Here is a 23,008-nt window from a genome sequence, read left to right on the forward strand (position 1 = left end):
TTGTAAAATAAAACTATACAGAAGAACAGCAACTGCAAAAAGGTCTGTGGACACTCTAGTCAACAACAGCAGAATATGTAGTCTTTTCAAGTTTACATGAAAGACACTCCAGAATGGACCACAGGCTAAACAATACAAGCTCCAATAAATTTAAAAGGATTCAAATCATGCCAGATTTTTGAACCCAAATGGAGCACAGTTATAATTCAATAACAAAAATAAATTGAAGAATTCACAAATAAGTGAGAATTAAACAGCACTCTTCTTTTTTAATTCTGTTTATGTTAAAGATATTAAGACAAAAGAGGACATAACAATGCAGCTCAGAACAGAACAATTTAAGAAACGCAGTATTTCACCACAGGACAACCCGATGTAACAGTAGCTACCATAATGTCTTTTTCTTTGAAATACTGAGCATATCTTCATATACAATAGTATCAAACATAACAAAATAGTGTGAAACCATTAAAAAGAATGACAGTATTACAGGGCATTCAGAACCAAATAACAGAAAATGAACAATGGCTACTATATTATCTCATTTTTCATAAAAATTTGTTTATACTATCACACATAATAAAATCCAATAATATACAACATGATAGAACCAATGGAAACAGAAAAACAGAATGGTAGGACTTCAAAGCAGGATGGTATTAAATCAGCACTGGCTATTATAATATCTTTTTTCTGTCTCTTCTATTTCTTCTATGTCTACTTTTATTTTCTTTAAAATAGCTATTCATAACATCACAATTAACAAAATAAAACAAACCAGGATAAAACCATTCCAACTAATGAATGAAAACATTATAAAGCTTCAAAGCAATGTAATGGGGAATCATGATTACCATAAACTCTTATGTACTCTTACCATTTATTACACTAGGGAGACTATATGGTATTTATACATGTGAGTTTGATTTATTTTGCTTATGAGTATCGTCTTAAGTTGCTACAAGTGAGTTTGATTTATTTAGCTTATGAGTATGGTCTTAAGTTGCGTCCATTTATTTATGAATATCTCAATGTGATCATTCTTTATAGTTGAGTAGTACTCCACTGTATAAAAATATCACAACTTTTTTTTATCCATTCCTCAGTTGATGGACACAGGTTATTTCCAAGATCTGGCTATTACAAATTGTACTGCTATATGGGTGCACATATATCATTGTGGTATGATGTTTTCAGTTCTTCTGGGAATATGTCCAGTCGTGGAATAGCTGGGTCAAATGGGACTTCCAATATCAGCTTTTTGAGGAATCTCCAGACTGACCTCCACAGTGGTTGCACCAGTCTAAGCAACACATCTTCAATGATCAATGGAGAAAGGAAGAAATAAGGGTAAGAAAATGAGGAAATACTTTGATATGAAAAATTAAAATGACCTCTTCATAAATTCTTTTAAAAGAGGGAATACTTCCAAATTTATTTCATGAAATCACCATTATCCTGATATTAAAACAAAATAAAGAAAACAAGAAAGTCACAGAGTAGTATTTCTTATGCATAGAGACACAAAAGCTACAGTAAATTGTGTTAAATCTTATCCAGCAATAAAATAACAAGACTGTATACCATAATCACATGGAATTTATTCCAGAATTTCAAATTTGGTTCAACATGTGAAAACTAATTAATGTAGTACAGTATATAATAGAAAAAAGTAAAAACCATATGATCATCTAATTAGGTGTAGAAAAGCATTTAGCAAAATGTGACAACCTTTGATGATTAAAAAGAACACTTAAAATTAGAAATAAAAAGAACCTTCCTCAAAGTGATAAAAGGCATCTATAAAAAATACACAGATAAGAATATATTTAATGATGAAAGATGGAATGCTTTCCTAAGATCAGGAACAAGAAAACTGTGTCCACTCATACTATTTCTTGTCAACACTGTAATGGAGACAAGAAATGAAATAAAAGACATTTAAATTGGAAAAAAGAAGTAAAACTATCTCAATTCTTAGATAACATGACTATGTATTTGGCAAATTCTAAAGAACTCATTTTTTTAAAAAATTAGAAGGAATAAGTTTAGTACAGTTATATTACATTTAGATCCTTTCCATATATTGCCAAGCTGATCCTAAAATTTGTATGGAAATTCCAGAAGCCCAGAGTAACTAAAAGATTTTATGCTTAGGAGTGTGTGTGTGTGTGTGTGTGTGTGTGTGTGTGTGTGTGTGTTGGGGGTGTATTTGTTAGATTGTGTACTTGTTTTTTAAAATTTTTTGTATTTTATCTTTCTTGACATTTTCAGCTTCTCAGATCTGTGCTTTACTGTATATTATTAACTTGTGAAAGTTCAAAGTTCATTAATTGTTCAACTATTTCTCCTTGTATTATTCTCTATTTTCTTTCTGATGTTCCAATTTGATATATGAGAATTCCTCTGTTTAGCTTTCTACATCCCTATAGCACGGTCAGAAGTCCCTTCGGGATGTTCAAAGGCAATATTTAACAATTTTCAAAGCAGAGAGAATATCTAGCAAAGAACATAGAGTTGCAGTTCTGAGTAAACGATATTATGTATGACATGCAAATGATTGTTTAAACCAGGCTTCTATGAAACAAAAGGAGAGAAATAAAGATAATATAAAACATTTAAATATGACAAAAACTTTTATGGCACTTTTTTTATCTAGTGCTTAAGCTTGAAGAAACTTCCCAGTGCTTTCAAGCTCTTCCATGAACAACTGCTTAAAAACAAAAAGTTTATAATTTGATATAAGTATAAATGTACAGTGTTCATTCAGGGGTTCTATCTGCTTCTTCTTTTAATCCTAAGACAAGTAGCGAAAAGCTCTTAAATAATTAATAGTAATAAGTAAACAAACTTCTTGGATGTCTTTTCATCACTGTGCTCCAGACAGCTGCAGTAATGGACCCAGCCTACACTCATCCAGCAGTCAGTCAATTGTTCAGCAGTCAGAGTGAGGTCCTCACTGTAGTTACAGACTAAGTGATCTTCCCTGGAGATCCACATGACCTGATGGTGGTTCCCAAACCTGGGTACACATCAAATTATTTAGCATACCCACACTACACATTCATATAATACATCTTGGACAGTTTGTCTTTGGTACCAGAAAAGTTGGGATGTAGTGTGAAAACTTAGATTTTACATACCTTAGGTGGTGTATGAACTACAGCCAGGGTTATCTATAAAGGATATTAGTATCTACAATGTCTGTTTATGTTTCTCTAGCTATAAAATTTAACTTCCTTACAGTTTTTTGATTCCATTCATCCATTGCTGAAAGAAGGCCCTGGCCTTGAACCCCACTCTGGCCAACATACTCTATCATAAGTTGAGTTGTTTAATATTTTCCCATCTGGATATAATAGGTAATGTCCAAGATTGCCCTAAAAGATCTATGAGTTCTGATATTTACTTGTTTAGTCCCCTCCTACTTGTTAGCAGATAGCATATGGCACAAGTGATGATACATCACTTTCAAGACTAGGTTACAAAAGACTGCAGCTTCTGTATTGGGTGTGCTTTCTCTGATCCTTCTCTCTCAGTGAATTCATGGTGTGAGTATCCTACAGAGAGACTCACAAGGCTTGTTTTTCATTCCTTATGTCAATAACTGTGTTAGTGAGTTTGAAAGAGAATTCTCTACTCTCTTTAAAATAACTGCACTCCTAGAAAACTTTTCAAACTTTGTGAGACAGCCTGAACCAGAACTACTCAACTAAGCCTCTCATAAATTTAAAACCCTAAACAATTGTAAGACAGTAAATTCTTGTTATTTTAAACTTCTAAGTTTGGAAGCAGTTTTTCCTCAGCCATAATGGGTCTAATCTGCAGCTGATCTGGGGGAAGGGCAAGGTCTTTCCTGACTGTAGAAGTTCATTTTCCAGAAAACTATAGACAGATTCCACCTTCTGTCAAAATCATGTTCATTTCTTGAGATCATTTTACTAATGCAAGCTGTTCGGATTATCAAAAATATGAAATTTTTTCAGTACAGTGTAATTGGAAAGAAACCAGGGTCATCACAGGTCATCTGCCATATGATGCAAAACATTTTTTTCTCATTTCATGTTTTCAAAATCACCTGAATATAATAGTTACTGGCACTATAAAAACACAACCAGCAAGCAAGAGAATAATGGAAGTATAAGCTGTGCAGATAACAGGAGAATTGCCTAATTATAAATCTACCAGAAAGAAAGCTTCCAGAATACACAGAGGTGTCCTACAATAGGCAGGAACATCACCTCTCACAGAAGGCGAAAGAGTTAATCAGCTACTGATTAGCATAAAGCAGCCAAGTGTGAGGTTGTAATTCAAGCAATGGATCTTGTGTGTAATGGTGAGGCCATCATGATGGCTTGCTCTGTGACAACACAGCTGTTATGATACAAAGTCAATACTCAAAAATTAATAGCACTCCTGCACACAAACAACAAACTCACTGAGAGAGAAAAAAGGGAAACCACACACTTCACTATAGTAAACAAAAACTGAAATAATTAGAAATCAATTTAACAGATAATAAAAGATCTATATATTGAAAATTACATTGCTATGAAAAAAGAAACCAAAGAGGATTTCAGAAAATGAAAGGACACTCCTTGTTCATGGATAGAAAAAGCAAACATTGGAAAATGTCCATGACCCAAAGACTTTTTATATAGATTTTATACAATTTCAATCAAATTCCACTAGCATACCTCACAGATGTAGAGAAATCATTCCTAGAATTCAACTGAAACCAAAAGAGACTTAGAATACCAAAGGCAATTCTGGACAACAAAGGCAAGGCAAGAGGCATAACGATTCCCCAATTGAACTTATACTGCAAAGCTACTGTGATAAAATCAGCATGGTACTGAAATAAAAACAGATATAAAGATCAACGGAATAGGCCACCGTACAGAGCAAGGCGCCACACAGAGGAAGGCACTGCATGGGCAGGGAGAAAGACGCTGAGCTCTGCCCCAGCTCATGACACTGGGCATGCCTGAGTGCCTCAATTCCTCAGTGCTCCTGGCTGCTCCAAGCTGCCCCTGTCCACTGCAGTATGGAGGAAGAACATCAAGGTCTGCCTCTGCTCGGGCTGCTGGATGTGCCTTCACATGTGGTGCGCTCCCCGCCTCCCCTCTGCTGCCACAGTGTAGAAGAAGCCACTGCACAGAGGAAGCCCCCGAGCTCCACCCCGGCTTGGGCCGCTAGGCGTGCTTGCTCACTTCAGTGCCTCCCTACCACTGTCCTGAAGAGGAAGACCACAAAGCTCTGTCCCAGCTCAGGAGGCTGAGCCAGGCCTGCCAGCATCAGTGTCCTCCCACTGCCAATGCACAGAATAGGACTCCTGGTCTCCTTCCCTGCTCAGGCAGCTGAGTTGTGCCTTGCATCCAGCATGCTCCTCCAATGTGCTGACCCAGAGGAATGCTGCACCCAAACTGGCTTGACCTACTGCCCTCAGCTACCCTCCACATCTCTTAGACGAAGCACTGCTGTGACAGTTTGGCTCCCACTCTCCCTCCCAGAACCTTGAACTGCAGTGGAATGACAGTGCTGATTTGATGGGAGACTTGGTGGCCTCTCGCCAAGACAGAGAATCCTGGCAGGTTCCAGTCACTGTGTGCCCAACAATTGGGCAGACATCAAACAGACAGTGGGACCCTGGGACATACACTGCCGACAGTTGTGACTATTGGGATTAAATAACCAGATATTGGCCCAGAGAGTGAAAATCACAAAACAAAAGACCAAAATGCAATCTCAAACATCTAGTCCATCAGGTGCCAAAACAGGTGACAGCAAAATAGAGAGCTTTAAAAGTCATATACCAGAAATCTCTGAAAAGATAGCAAATGAAGTAAAGAAACAAATCCATGGGGATATAGAGGAAATCAAATTAGAAGCAATGCCTTATATAAAGACAGAAATAGCAACCTTAGTAAAGGACTTGCTGAACATAGCTAGGTAAGAAATAGATTTTAAAAACACAGGAACATAGGAAATTGACTGAAACTGAATGAACAATGTAGAAAACAAGCAGAATCCATGAAACAAATTCAAAGAGACATCCAAGAAAGAAAAAAAATTCTATTGAAAGCTGTAAAAACTCATTAAACAAATCTGAGAATAGAATTTCAGACTTTGAGGACAGGATTACAGATAGCAACCATGAAATGATAGAACTTTTAAAAACAACAAAGCAGCATGGTATGACAATCCAGCAGCTTCAATATGACACCAAGAGAAACAATGTAATAATAGGAATCAGTGAGGATGCAGGAGACATCACAAAGGACATAACTAAGCTGTTCACAGAAGCAATAACAGAAAATTTCCAAAACATGAGGAAAAAATCTGACATACAAATAAGTGAGGCACATAGAATGCCAAACAGTCATAACCAGCATAAATCTACACCCAGACATATAATAATTAAGATCCCAGACATACAGCACAAAAACAGAATACTAAAAGCTATTAGAGAAAAGACCCAACTCACCTATCAAGGAAAGCCTCTTAGAATCATGGCAGACTTAGAATCATGGCAGACTTCTCAGCACAAACCTTCAGGTTAAGGCGAGCTTGGAGTAAAGTATTTGAAGCTCTAAAATAAAACAGCTTACAACCAAGCCTGATGTACCCAGAAAAGCTGTATTTCAAGTTGAATGGAGAAACAAGATACCTCCATGACAAAAAAATTGAAGAAATTCATATCTACTAAACCAATCCTAGAAAGGGTATTGAAAGACATACTAGAAAAAGATAAAATTGACCACAATCTCCAAAACAACAACAGAGAGAAACCACCAGATGGGATGAGAAATTAAACAAGGGAGGAAAGCAGGAAACCAAAAAAGGAACATAATTTGGCAAAGTCAAACCAGTACATATCAGTGATATCCATAAATTTAAAATGGGCTCAATTCACCTGTCAAAAGAAACAGGTTGACAAGATGGATCAATAAATAGGACCCCACATTATGCTGTATACAAGAAACATATCTGACTCAAAAAGAAACTCATAGACTAAAAGTCAAAGGATGGAAAACAGTATTCCATGCAACAGGAATCCAGAAAAAAGCAGGGGTAACTGTTCTATTTTCAGACAATGTGAACTTCCAACCTAAAATGATTAAAAGAGATAAAGAAGGCCACTACATACTTGTAAGTGGAAAACTAGAAGAGGAAGAACTAACAATTATAAATATATATGCACTAAGTACAGGAGCACTAAACTATATAAGACAAACCCTAATGACATGAAAAATCAAGCACAAAAGAACACAATTGTAATAAGAGACCTTAACACCCCACTGTCACAAAGAGAGCAACTAGGCAAAATGTCAGCAAAGAAATAATAGAACTAAATCACACCTGTGAACAAATGGACTTAGTGGATGTTTACAGCGTTACACTCAATCATATCAGAATATACATTCTTCTCAGCTGCACATGTGACATTCTCCAAAATAGATCATATTTAATTCATAAAACATTCTTAAGTAAATGCAAAGTGAGTGAAATTATTCCATGCATAATATCTGATCATAGTGCACTAAAATTGGAAATCAACAGCAAAAAACATGCAAAACCTTCATAAATGCATGAAAGTTAAATAAAAACCTTCTGAATAATCAATGGGCTACAGATAAAATTAAAGAACAAATAAAGCAATGCCTACAATTCAACGAAAATGCCAAAACAACATATGGGATGCAATGAAAGCAGTCTTAAGAGGAAAATATACAGCAATAAATAGTCGTATCAAGAAAACAGAATGAGCACAAATAAAAAACCTAATGCTACATCTTAAGCTCCTACAAAGGAAGAACAAGTCAAACCTAAAGCTCATAGAAGAGAGGAAATTGTAAAGATTAGAGCAGAAATTAATGCAATTGAAACCAAAGACACAATAAAGAATTAATGAATGAAAGAGCTTGTCTTTCGAGAGGATAAACACAATTAATAAGCCTCTATACAATTTTATCAAGAAAAAGAAAGAAAAAACTCAAATCCATGTAATAAGGACTGAAAAGAGGGAAATTACTACAGATTCCATGGAAATTCAAAATATTACAAAAACCTACTTTGAAAATCTCTACTTATATAGGGCAGAAAACACAGAGGAAATGCACAGATTTCTACAAACATATAAACTTTGAATAACCCAATATCAGCTACTGAGATCAAAAACACGATAAAAATCTTACCAACAAAGAAAAGTCTAGGTCCTGATGGATTCACGGCTGGATTCTGTAAGAAATTTAAACAAAATTTAATGCCAACAATCCTTAAACTCTTCAATGAGATTAAAAGAAAAGCGGTCCTCCATAAATCATTCTTGGAGGCAAGTATTACCCTGATACCAAAACCAGAGAAAGACCCAAATAAAAAAAAAGAGAAGTATAGACCAATCTCATTAATGAATATTGATGCAAGGATTCCCAATAAAATATTGGTAAATACAATGCAGAAAAACATCAAGAAAATTATACACCATAACCAAGTGGAATTTATTCAAGGAATGCAGGAATGATTCAACATACACAAATCAATAAATGTAATGCACCACATCAAAAGAGCCAAAAACAAAAATCACATGATCATCTCAATAGACACAGAAAATGCTTTTGATAAATTCCAACACTTGCTCATGATAAAAGCCCTACAGAAACTCAGAATAGATGATATGTACCTCAATCTCATAAAGGCCATTTATAGCAATCCAACAGCCAACATTATACTAAATGGACAAAAACTGAAAGCCTTCATTCTAAAATCAGAAACAAATTGGAATGGCTTTATTCTGGGATGTTTGATATTATTGCCTATGATGATATGAACAGCTATTTTGAAGAAAACAAGACATCATAATAGCTAGTGCTGATTTAATATCATCTTGTTTTGAAGTCCCACCAAACTGTTGTTCTTCTGTCTCCATTGATTTTATCACGTTGTATCTTACTGGATTTTATTGTATGTGATAGTATAAACAAAAAATTTTATAGGCAAAGAGATAATGTAGAAATCATTGTTCATTTTCTGTTAGCTGGTTCTAAGTACCCTGTAATACTTTCATCCTCTTGAATGGTTTCACACTGTCTTGATATGTTTGATGCTATAGTATATGAAGTTACATTCAAATATTTCAAGGAAAGAAACACTATGTAACTACTGTTAAGTCGCGTTATCTTGTGGTGAAGCACTAAGGTTGCTGGAATTGTCATCCTTTGACCTGTATTGCTATGTTGTTATGTCCTCTTTTATCTCAATCTCCCCCTTATTCATAAAAAAAAATATTTATTTATTTATATTTTTTAATTAAGGAAAAAAAATAAAAAAAATTAGCAGGATACATTATAGTAACTTTTTTGATTTCGTATTAACTTGATTTGAAGCCTTGTATTACTCCCACTATCTTGTTTTGACTGATTTTACTCTGTTCCGTTCTGTTTAACAGTATCAAGTTTGAAGGTATAGGCAACTACTTTGAAGGCAATAAGATCCACTACAATGCCCATTCTGATTCGATTATTATCTTCTTTTAAAGTTCTGTAATGTTTCCAGTGTTTGGGTTTTATTGGTCTTGTTCTGTAATGCTTTGTTCAATTTTATTATACCTAATGATATAGGCAATTCTTTTTAAGGAAGAACGAGGCATTATGGTAACCATTGTTGATAACCTTGTATTCTGTTTTTACATCATGTGCTATGTCTATTCTTTGTTTTGACTGACTGCTTTGTTTTGTCATATTTGGTTATATTCTCTTCCAAAAAAAGTAATAAGAACTATGGGAGTAATAAAACCCAAAATGTGTAAATTTTGTTGTAAAAAAGAGAGGGAAAAAGTGCTCTAAAGGATACAACTGAAAGTGTGTTTAGGTGTGTTAAGATAGATGACCATATTACTAAGTTTTTGTTGGATCATTGAACACAACTGTTTGCAGTCTCACTGTTTGAATGTCCACTTTGTATGCTTTAATCCTGTAACTTGAACAACTATTTCTAAAATGACAATATGTAATCTATTACCTAGTGATTTCTTACCGTTTTTTTAAATTCTGTGTTACTTGTACCCTTATACTGTTTTTTTCCTTTAAATAAAAAATATAAAAATAAAAATAAAATCAGAAATAAGACAAGGATATCCACTATCACCACTCCTACTGAATATAGTTCTAGAAATATTAGCCAGAGAAATCAGACAAGAGGAAGAAATAAAAGGAAAAATTGGAAAAGAGGAAGTTAAATTATCATTATTGCAGATGACATGACACCCTACATAGAAGACTCATAAAACTCCTTTAAAAGACTACTAGAGGTAATAAACAAATTGAGCAGTGTAGCTGGATACAAAGCTAACACTCAAAAATCAATACCAGTCCTGTACACAAATAAAAACTCACTGAGAGAGAAATCATGGAAAATCACCTTCCACAATAGCATCTAAAAAATCAGATAATTAGGAATCAACCTAACCAAGAATCTAAAAGACTTATATGCTGAAAATTATACTACTCTAAAAGAAAGATTGAAGAGGATATTAGAAAATGGAAGGCTATTCCTTGCTCTTGCTTAGGAAGAACCAACATTGTGAAAATGGCCATACTCCCAAAACTGTTATACAGATTCAGTGCAACCTCAATCAAAATACCACTAATATACCTTATAGACCTAGAAAAATATTCCAAAACTTCATCTGGAAACAGAAGAAACCTAGAACATCAAAGGTGATTTTTGGCAACAAAGGCAAGACAGGAGACAAGTCAATTCCTGACTTGAAACTATACTACAAAACCAAGGTAATAAAATCAGCATGGTACTGGCAAAGAAATAGGATGATCAATACAACAGATTAGAAAATGCAAACACAACTACAAAGACACTCTGCCACCTTATATTTGACAAGGGGGTTAAACATATACTGGAAAAAAAGGTAGCCTCTTTAATAAACGGTGTTAGAAAAATTGGCTTTCCACATGCCAAAGACTAAAAATAGATCAATGCCTATCACCATACACTAAGCTACAGTCAAAATGGATCAAGGTTCTAAATATTAAAAGAAAAACACTAAATCTACTGGAAGACAAAGTAGGTAAAAACCTTGGAGACATAGGGGGAGAGAGAAAGAATTCCTGAACAAAATGCAAGCCACACAGGAAATACTTCAAAGAATCAACAACTGGGATCTCATATTACTAAAAAGTTTTTGCACTTCAAAATAAATCACCAACAAAGTGAAAAGTTAACTCACAGAATGGGAAAGAATTGGAGCTGGGGATTTAGCTCAGCGGCATAAGTGCCTGCTTTGCAAGCAGGCAGTCGTGAGTTTGATTCCAGGTACCTATAAAAAACAAAAAAGACAATAAAAAAAAGAATGGGAAAAAATTTTAGCCAACAATCCCTCAGACAAATGACTTATATCCAAAACATACAAAAAACTGAAAAACATCAAGCCCCCAAATTCAAAGACCCTCTCCAAAAGTGGGCATCTGAGATGAACACACAGATCTCAGATTAATTATAGAAATGGAAAATAAATACATGAAGAATGTTCACCATCACCGGTCATTGAAAAAATACAAATTAAAACAACTCTGAGATTTCATCTCACCTCGGAAAGAATGGCTACCATCAATAAAACAATTGATAACAAATGTTGGTGAGGTTATGGGGGAAAAGGAACACTTCTCCACTGTTTGTGGGACTGAACACTGGTTCATGCTCTGTGGAAATCAGTATGAAGATTCCTCAAAACACTAGGATTGGAAGTTTCATTCAATGCAGCTATTCCCCCTCCTAGGAAAATCCCAGAAAGGTTGAAAATGTCATGTCATAGAGATGTATGTGCACTCATGTTCATATCAGTACAATTTGTGATAGCTAAATCTTGGAAACAACCAAAATGCCCATCAACTGCAGAGTGAACTGGAAAAAAAGTGATACTTTTATACAATGGAATAGTACTCACCTATAAAAAGAATGATCTTGAGGCCTTTACAGGTAAATGGAGGCAACTTGAAAATATTCTCATTAGTTAAATAAAAAAGACTCACATGAGTAAATATCACATTGTCTCTCTAGTGTAAAAAATAATAAAAACTGACAGAATAATGGGATCCAAATAGTACAACAGATATTGTGAAAGTGAAAGGGAAGGAAAGTGCTCTAAAGAGTATAATGGTATGTATAGTTTGTAACACAGATAACCATATTTCTGAGTTTCTGTTGTAACATTGAATAGTATTTTCACTGTCAGTGTTTGAGGGTCTAGCCACTATTTATGTTCTGATTTTGTGACTTTGGAAACTATATTTTGAGATGACAATGTATCAACTAGCGATTTTATGATGATAATTTTTTTGAATTCTGTATTGTTCTACCCTTCTTTTCTGTTTTTCTATTTTCTTTAATTTTCTTTTCTATCTTTAAAAAAAAAGAACAATATTCACTATAACAACCACTGTTAAATTTCTTCCATTCTGATTTGAAACTTGTATTGTTACTGTTTTGAGTTTGCTGTTGCTGTTTATGCCTTTTGTTTTTTGTTTTTCTTTTCTGACTTTTCTCTTCTTTAAATAAAAAAAATCAATGGTATATATTAGGAGATACAGCCACAACTACAGTACACTCAGCCACCTTATCTTTGATAAAGGAACAAAGATATTGACTGGAAGAAAGAGAGTCTCTGCAATAAGTGGCACTGGAAAAATTGGCTCTTCATATGCTGAAAACTAAAACTAGACCCATGCCTCTCACCATTCACTAAACTAAAGTCTAAATGGATCAAAGATCTGAATAGTAAAACAGAAACACTAAATCTTCTGAAAGACAAAGTAGATAGAATTCTTGAAGACATAGCAGTAAGCAGAGAGTTCATGAACGAAAATCAACCTGCATGGAAAATATTTTCCAGAATCAACACCTGACATCTTGTCTTATTGAAAAGTTTTAGCGTGTCAAAAGGAATCTCCAGAGTAAAAGGAAATCCCACAAATTGGGAAAACAATCTTAGCTAACTAGCCCTCACACAAGGGACTTCTATATGGAACGTATAAAGAATTTTTAAAAATCAGGTCCCCACAATTCAAAGATCAATCCAAAAATGGGTATTGGAGATGAACACACACTTCTCAGATAAAGACATACAGTTGGAAAATAAATATATGAAAAAAAATGTTTGACATTATTGTTCATTAGAGAAATGCAAATTAAAACAATGCTGAGATTCCATCTCACTCAAGAAAGCATGCCTGAGGCCAAAAAATCAACCAATAACAAATGCTGGAGGGACTGTGGGGATAAAGGAGCTCTTGTTCACTGCTGGTGAGAGTGTAGACTGGTGCAACCACTGTGGAAATCAGTATGGAGGTTCCTCAAAAAGCTGAGATTAGAGGTGCCATTTGATTCAACTATTCTGCTTCTGGGCGCTTTGCCAGAAGAATTGAAAACACCATATCACAGTGATATATGAGCACCTGTGTTTATAGCAGCACAATTTGTAATAGCCAAATCTTGGAAAAAAACAATGAGGAATGAATAAAAATGATGTGGTATTTTTATACAATGCGGTACTCCTGAGCTATAAAGAAAGATTGCATTGATGCTTTTGTAGGTAAATGGGCAAGACTTGAGACCATACTCATAAGTGAAATAAATCAAACTCAGATGTGTAAATATTATATTGTGCCCCAGTGTAAGAAACTGAGACAGCAGGGGCTGGGGATTTAGCTCAGCGGCATAAGCGCCTGCCTTGCAAGCAGGCAGTCGTGAGTTCGATCCCCAGTACAACTAAAAAAATGAAAAAGACAAAAAGAAAAGAAAAAAAGAAACTGAGACAGCACATAAAATTTAAAAACTACAATGAATATTGTGTAAGGGTAACAAACTACTCAAAGTGGAAAAGTAACTGGGGTAGGGAAAAGGAGAAAAGAAGGAAGGAAAAAAGAAAAAGAAATAAATTTGTTTTGTTTCTTTGTTTTGCTTTCTGGATTTCTTTTGTGTGTCTTTTTTCTCTTAAATAAAAAACAAATGAATGAATATATATAGTTTCTTAAGAAGAGTGTCCGTAATACAGTAAGCACTCAATTAATTGTTATTGTTTTAATGATAGCAAAGTTTTTTAAAAGTAGGAGAAGAAACATGTTCTGATGTTTGAACCAAGGAAAAGCAGTATTATAAGTACAGTCTACAGCATAAGTGATTTAGTCCACATTTACAAGGGAAAAGATATAATACAGAACACATAATTTGTAGGATTATTTTATAATTTTCACTCAAAGAGTCAAATATAAAAGAGTGCAGGAAATCTGTCCACATGCTAGAGACTCAAATAATTCAACTGAGGGCCTGGATCCCACAGCAGTGTCTTCCACGATTCCAACTGGAGGCCTAGAGCCCATGATGATGTCTCATGGAAGTCTGCATCAAGGAACTGCACTGGGAAGGCCCAATGGTCAGTGGTGAAAGCCAGAAGTTCTGTGCAAGCGGGATGAATGATCTATGCTAGCAGTCTGAGGGACCTATCCTGGAACCAGAAAGTGACATTCAAAGTAAGAATCAAAGCTCCCCAAAGTGAACTACAGTCATTGTCAGCTACAACAAAGTACTCAGCTCCTCCAATGATGAGAACAGCTGAGTTTATATCAGGAAAACCAGCATGGTGCACTTCTCCAGGAGATTCAGCAGTGCCACCTTTCCCTCCCCTGTTCTCTTTTTTATGCTGTTGGCAACAATTCTCAGGTTGGCCTTCCACACCCAACACTATGCTGATTCAATTCAGCTCAGTGGTACAAACTGACCATCAGTTGTCAATCCACTACAATAAGTGTGGACCATCCGGGCAAGAGAGAACATAGTGGGCAAGTGATCGTTACTATTAATCAAAGCCTGTACAATAAACAAAACAAAGATGGTCTACATTTTTATGATGTTGTTCATATACCAAATAATGGGGAATTTTTTAACCTGGTTCTTAGGAAAATTGTGATTTTTCCCTGAATTGTACTCAATCTATTAAAAACAGTTTGCCAATGTATTGCTCAATTCTGGGTCAAAGTACCGGTATCAGTAAGAGTTTCATCAGGAAACAAATGGCATTTGAACTAGGTAACTGATGATCTTTTTTAGTCTTAACCTCTTCTTTAGTCCCCACTTCTAAGCAACTTGTTGGGATTTAATCACCAATCTCTGAATTCATCACAGTAGGGATTAAATTTCAATGACTGAACGCTGGAGGGGTGCGTACATTCAAGCCACATCCACACCACAGAACACTCCTTGGATTCACATTGTCCACCGTCTGGTTTCCTGCTATTGCCTCCTATTCACTAAATCCAATTCAAAACTAAAAATAGGAAGTATGTTGTTGGACCCCACAGATGTCAATCTTCTGAAGAACAGAGTAAAGTAGAAATGGTAGAACACTGTTTGTCTTAATTAAAGAAAAAATTCAAAAAATTAGGATATATAAATAGTAACTCTTTCTGATTTCCTGTTGACTTGTTTTGAAGTCCTGTAGTACTCCCACGATCTTGTTTTGACTGATTAGACTCTGTTCCATTCTATATGGTAGTATCAAGTTTGAACACATAGGCAACTACTTTGAAGACAATAAGATTCACTAAGATACCCATTCTGGTTTGACTATTGTCTTCTTTGGAAGTCCTGTAATGTTTACAATGCCTAAGTTTTATTGGTCTTGTTCTCTACTGTTTTGTCCAACTTTATAATATCTAATGAGATAGACAATTCTTTTTAAGGAAACAAGGGACAACATTGATAACCATTGTTGATAAACTTGTACTCTGTTCTACATCATGTGCTATGTCTATCCTTGGTATTGACTGACAGCTTTGTTTTGCCATATTTGACTGTATTCTTCCCCGCCCCCCAAAAAAAGTAATAAGCACTAAGGAGTAATGAAATCCAAAGTGCGTGAATTTTGTTGTAAAAAAGAGAGGGAAAAAAAAAAAGAAAAAGAGCTCTAACGGATATAACAGCAAGTGTGTTTAGGGGTGTTAAATAGCTGACTGTATCAATGTTTTTGGACCATTGAACACAGCTGTTTGCAGTCTACCTGTTTGAATGTCCACCTTGTATTCTTTGATACTGTGATTTGAGGAACTATTTTCAAGATGATAATATGTAATATACTAACAGGTGATTTCTTACTGTTATGTTTTTTTTGTTTGTTTGTTTTGTTTTTTTGTTTTGTTTTGTTTTTTTGTAGTTCTGTATTACGTGTACCCTTACACCGCTTTGGTTTGTTTTGTGTTTTTCTCTTTTTCCTCTTAAATAAAAAAAAAAAAAGAACATGAATCTGGAGGTGAATGGGGAAAGATAGTTCAAAATAAAACAAGGAGCAGATGCTGTGCCATCCACTCTACTCTTCACCTCCATGCCTCTTCTGTCCAGTACTAATTTCTCTCTCCTCAAGTTAAATATGTGTTTAGAGCACTTAAATATATTCTATAGTCGAAATCTTTGTGTTCTGCCTCCAAATTCATATGTTGAAATTCTATCTCCCAATGTAATAGTATTAAGAGATGGAGTCTTTGGAAGGTGAATATATCATTACAGCCCCTCACACTGGGAACCCCAGTGAGCTAGATCCTTCTATTGTATAAATATATTCTGATAGGTCACTCATCTGAAACACAGAAGTTTGTAAGCCAAAAGAAAGCTTTCACCAGAAACTGACCATACTGGTACCTTAATAACAGACTTCCAGACTGTACAACTGTGAGAAATACATTTGTCTATAACTCGCTTAGTGTATGGTAAGTTATCATAGAAGCCTGAACAGACAAAGACAAAGTATATCAAAATATTTAAAGAGTAAGGAGATCAGAATGGACCTGGCAAGCCGATTGAAATGCACTTACACATTTAAATGGTGGTATTTGTTTTGAGAAGAGATTACAGTGTAAAAAAAAATAAAGCAACTCAATAGAGATTACAGGTGTTATTCAAATGATACATACCAGAGAACACCTCAAAATTACATAACTCTCTTAGCTGAAGAAGGATTGTAGAACAGAAAGGTACACAACATTAAACTTGTCTAGGATTGCAGTTTTCCTTACCTGAACTTACAATTGAATAGATTGGGATAGAGTGTTTGTTATGCTACTTAGTAAAATCTCATTTTGGCATCTAAAAGAACAGTTCTTTTAAGAACTATTTCTATAAGCCTTGAAACTGCCTGTAAGCAGTATAGTATTTGTTTTCCTAGTTCAAGGGAGTGGGAAATAGAAAAAGAAAAATGAATTGAAACATGTAAGAGAAGTGGAGAGGATCCAACATGGTTGACTAGAAGAAGCATCACAACAGAGATATACTCAGGAAAGGTTAACTAAAAAAAATCAGGTAATTGGAAGCAGGGAAAGGACTTAGAGCCTGATACGGAAAGTCTATTTGAAAGAAGATATATGTAGATCAAACCAAACACTAAATAGTAGTTTAAAAGTAGGAAAGCAGTCCCTCCTGGGCCAGTTTATGTGGCACTTACTTTTTCTCATCCCAGGAGCAGCCATCGTTGGCACTTCCCAAATAGCTGTATAGAACCAAGGACCACTACAGAGACTAACTTCCTAAGATAGATTCTGGGTACATGGGCCCTTTTAACTCATCACCTATTCTGCAAACACCAAGAAAGCTACATCCATGCAGCATTCTTGTTAGCACTTATCAGTGGCAAGAGAAGCTCCTTGTCTACCTGCCCAACTCCAGGGAGCCAGAGAATAAATAAATGAAGGGTGACCCCTGAGTCTGCCTATATGTTTTTGCTTGCCTAAGTTACTATTTGACACCAGACTTAAGTACCTGGCTGTCCTGAGCGCGCACACACACACACACACACACACACACACACCACTAAATGCCCTGGGCCTGCTCAAGTCATTGCCTAGTGCCTCAAGTTGTTCTCTTGCCTGTAAGGGTCTCATTCTGGTACCCAGAACTGATACATGACCTGCTTGCGTTTGTTCCTGGCACCTTGCAATTGTTGGGAGTCACTCAGTACTCATTGTCCCATACCCTCTCTTGATGCATCAGACTCTCCCATTTGGTGTCCAGCAATGTACTGGACAAAGTGGATCTGTACTGGATATCACAGATCTGTACAAGTCTTCACATGACGCCCTGTGCCTTCCCTGTGTAAGTCTCTATTTTGCAACCTGCATTTGGATCTTCACTGGGTGACCCAGAACCACCTAATTCTCTGCCTAATGTGTCAGGTCAACCCTACACCCACTAGAGTCTTTATCTGGCACTCAGCACTGGTTCCAGGCATTCCTGAATCTCAACCTGGTGCCTCAAGTTGGCTTGAGTTTCCACCAATATGCACAATCTCTTCTAAGCCATGGGAGTCTCCCTGCATCACCTGGTGTTTTGAGCTGGTTCCACATCCTCCAGAGTTACCTCCTGGCATGCTGTGCTGGTACTGGGCAGGTGTCAAAGGATGCTTGAGTTTCCATTCAGCACCCATTCTGCTGTACCCTCATTGGGCTGCAAGACTTTCTATCTGGCCCTCCACAAAAGTCCTGGGTCCACCCAAGTCCCCACTGACCACTCCAAGCCTTCACAAGTCTTCTGGAACTAGAAGTTGGTGCCCTAAAAGATTTCACTCTAAAATCAAGAGCAATAGAAGAATGAAAAATATTATCACTCATTCCTCTTCAATATAGATCTTGAAATATTAGCCAGTCCAATTAGATAAGAAAATGTAATTTAAAATGATATGGACAGGAAAGGAAGAAACTAAATCATTATTTGTAGGTGAGGTTATCTTCTACATATAAGACACCAAAAACTCCACTAAAAGACTCCTAGAATTAATAACCAAATTCTCTAGCATAGCAAGGTACAAAGTCAACACACAAAAATAATAGTATTCCTGTACACCAATAACAAACTCAATAAAAGAAAAAAATTAGACAAATAACACCTTTCACAACAGTATCAAGAAAAATGAAATACTTAAGAATTAGCCTTACCATTGAGTATACCAACAAATGGTATAGTTGGAGCAGAGGGTAGTTCTAATTCCAGTTTTTTGAGAAAACTACATACTCATTTCCATAGTGGCTGTTAGTACATTCTCATCAGAAGTATAGGAGAGTTCCTTTTTCCTTACGTTTCCACCATTTTTTATTCTTGATGGTAGCTATTCTCAAGAAGTCAGCATACTACAGGCATACCTGCATGCAGGTATTTATTATGGTACAATTCCAATAACCAAGATATAGAACATACTAGGTATCTATCAGCAGATGAGTGGATAAAGACAATGTGGTACGTGGAGTATTATACTACAGTGGAGTATTATTCAGTTGTAAAGGATGGATTCATGTCATTTGCAGGAAAATATCACCATGTTAAGTAAAGTAAGCAAAATTCAGAAAAACAAGTGTTTCCGTTAATATGTGGAATTAAAACTAAAAGATAGCATGAAGATAAAAGGAAGACTATTGTTAAACAAAAGGATTGGGGAGGAAGTATAAGAGAGAGGAACAGGTGGGGTAAATATGATAAAAATATGTTTCATACATATATGAAAATACCATATTAAAACCCAATAGCTTGCAACATTAATAGACACTAATATATCTTTAAAAATAAAGTAAGTAAAATTATAAATTAGAAGCAACTAACCTAACCAAGAAAGTGAAAGACATCTGAAATGAAAATTATACTACTCTGAAAATGGAGACCAAAGAGGATATCAGAAAATGAAAAGATACCCCTTGTTCCTGGTTATGCAGAAACAATATACTCAAAATAGCCATATTTCCAATACTATTACAGGGATTTAGTGCAATTCAATCAAAATAACAATAGCATTCCTCAAAGAACTAGAGAAATAAATTTTAAAATTCATATGGAACCAAAAGAGACCTAGAATAGTAAAAACAATTCTAGGCAACGAGGGCAATGAAAAGTCATCATAATCCAGGACTGCAAGTTATACTTCAAAACTACAGTGATAAAAACAGCATGGTATTAGAAAAAAGACTTGTGGATCAAAGAAAGAGAATAAAGGATGCAGAAACAATTTCCAGTACACAATATTACATTATCTTTGACAGAGGGTCCAAATACTTTCAATGGAGGTAAAAAATAACTTTAACAAATTGTACTGGGGAAACTGGCTATTCACATGCCAAACATTTGGCCTACAGATACTATTATTAAAGTATCTATTACTAAAGTCGCCTACCATAAATAACTTACAGGCATCACAGTAGAAAACAAATTTTAAAAATAGAAAAATTTGAAAACCCATGGAAGCCCAATGAAATACCAGACATCCAGCTCACCCAAGGGACATATCTAGGGATCATTTAGATTGAAGAAATCAAAAGTCACCAACTAAAGTTTCTGAAATTGTAGCAGTGGAAGTAGCAAAGCAGATGAATGAGTGTTTAGAAAAAGTTTAGAAATAATTTTACATATAACAGAAGAAATTTTGACCATAAGGAAGAACATGGTTAGTGAATCTAGAGGAAATACACAGGAAAAAACTAGAGGCATTTAAGAAAGTGATAGAAACTATGAATGCACAACACAGGAAAAAAAAATGATTCCCATATAACATTCAAACAGATATCCAGGAATTTAAAAATTCTACTGAAATTTGTTGCAGCAGAATCAACCAATGTGAACATACGATACTAGATCTAGAAGATATTTTATCAGTTAATGATCATCAAATGAATGACTTATTTGAAACTGTAATGGGCCATGAAAAATCCATCCAACAGCTTCTGAATGATACAAAGAAGAATTATATAAGATTCCCTGGAGACCATGAAAAAAATTAGAAGATAGCACAAAGCACATAAAAAAAAAACTGTTCAGTGCAAAACTTTCCAAGCATAGAAAAATAATTTGCGAAATAAATGAGGCATATAGAATGGCAATTAGCCATGAATCAAAAAAATACACCAAGGCATATAATGTTTAAGATTCTAGAAATTCAACACAACAATAAACTATGAAAAGCTGTTAGACAAAAGAAACAAACCACCTATAAAGGAAAACCCATCAGAATCATAGCAGACTTCTCAATACAGACCTTTAAGTAAAGGAGAGCTTAAAGTATTTCAAGCCCTAAAAGAAAACAATCTCCAACCTCTATTGGTGTACCCTGCATAATTGTCTTCAGTACTGACAGTGTCAGGTGTGGTGGTGCACACCTGTAATCCAGCCCTCAAAGGGCTGGGGCAAGAGGACTGTTGCAATTTTGAGGCCAGCCTGGGCTACAAAGTGTGCTTGAAGCCAGCCTGAACCTCATATCAAGACTCTGTCTTTTCAAAGAAGCAAAACAAAACAAAACAAAACAAAAATGATGGAGAAGTAAAATACTACCATTAAAAAGAACACCTGAAAAATGTATGACCACAAAACCAGCACTCAAAAAAAAAAAATTCTGAGGGGCTGGAAGTTTAGCTCAGCGGCATAAGCACCTGCTTTGCAAGCAGGCAGTCGTGAGTTCGATCCCCAGTACCGATAAAAAGGAAAAAGACCAAAAAAAAATTCTGAAGAATATTCTAGGAAAAGACAATGATGACAACAGTTCCATGAAACCATCAGACAAAGCAAGCTATTAAACAGGGGGAAAGACAGGGAACCAGAAACAGGTAAATAAGGTAACAATAATAACTCAATATATATTAGTGATTGACATAAGTGTAAATACTCACAATTAACCAGCCAAAAGAAATAGATTGGTAGAATAGATAAAGAAATAACATCCAATAATATGCTGAATAGAATAAACAGTTAACAAAAAATTTCATAGACTTGGTGTTAAAGGATGGAAAAGTAATACTCCATGTGACAAGAATCCATTAAAGAGTATGGGTAGCTATGCTATATTCTGAAAAAATGTATTTCAAGCTAAAACTGATCAGAAGGGACAAAGAATGTCACTACATACATGTTAATAGGACAATCTAAGAGGAAGATATAACAATCACAAATATATATTCAACAAATACCAGGACACCTAACTATATTAAACACTAACAGATATGAAAACTCGGATAAGTACTACTACATTTGTAATGGGGACCTCAACACCCCACTGTCACAAATAAACAGATCAGCTAAAGGAAAATTCTACAAGTATCAGAGAAGAACAAAACCTTTAAACAAATGGAATACTTACAGTATTCCATCCCACAACAAAAGGATACACATTATTTTCACCTTCACACAGTACACTCTCCAACTGTGTAAACAAATGGAAATTGAATAAAACTATTCTGAACAACCAATGGATCAAAGATGACATTAAACAAGAAATTAGATAGTTTCTACTGCTAAATGATATTGCTAGTATAGTATACTGGAGTTTATGGAATAAAATGAAGACAGTCCAATGAGGGAAATCTATAAATGGTGAGATTTCACATCAGAAAAACAGAGTGAAGTAAAATAAATAAACTAATGCCCAACCTCAAGTTTCCAGAAAGAAGAGTAAGATAAACCCAAATTACTGCAAGGCAGGAAATTATAAAGATCAGAACAGAAATTAATGCAAATGAGAGTAAGAAAACAATGTCAAGAAATACTGATCCAGAGAATAGGAATAGGGTTAAATGAAATAGACAAATGATTACAAAATTTTATCAAAAAAGGAAAGGCTCAAATCCATACAATTAACAATGAAAAAGGAGAAATCCCAACTAATCCAGTAGAAATATAGTTCATCAATACTTACTTTAAAAACATGTAATCTAATAAAATGCAAAATTCAGAAGAAAGCAGCGGAGTCCTAGATAAATATGATTATGGCTTGTGTTTACATGTCCCCTCATCTTTTTCAGAGATGTCTGGCTCTAGAGTGTGTGACACTAGGATAAATTCATCATATAATGCTAGGATCATGGGCACTAGAATTAAGGGTATGACTGTTACCCACCTTAAGTAACCTGGATAAGATATAAAGGATGGAAGGAGCTGTGGTCATTCCTTACTTGCTTTGCTACCTTCCACCCACAATGAACTGTTT

General features: G+C 35.2%; 1 pseudogene; it reads left to right on the forward strand.

Moving 5' to 3' along the window:
• The first annotated feature begins 5,047 nt into the window (after window positions 1-5,047).
• Window positions 5,048-23,008, forward strand: part of LOC100734901 (ataxin-3-like) — a 32,938-nt pseudogene continuing 14,977 nt past the window's right edge.

This window comes from Cavia porcellus, unplaced genomic scaffold (assembly GCF_034190915.1).
Source record: "Cavia porcellus strain 051 isolate PalLab524CR breed Dunkin Hartley unplaced genomic scaffold, mCavPor4.1 scaffold_3, whole genome shotgun sequence".
NCBI lineage: Eukaryota > Metazoa > Chordata > Mammalia > Rodentia > Caviidae > Cavia > Cavia porcellus.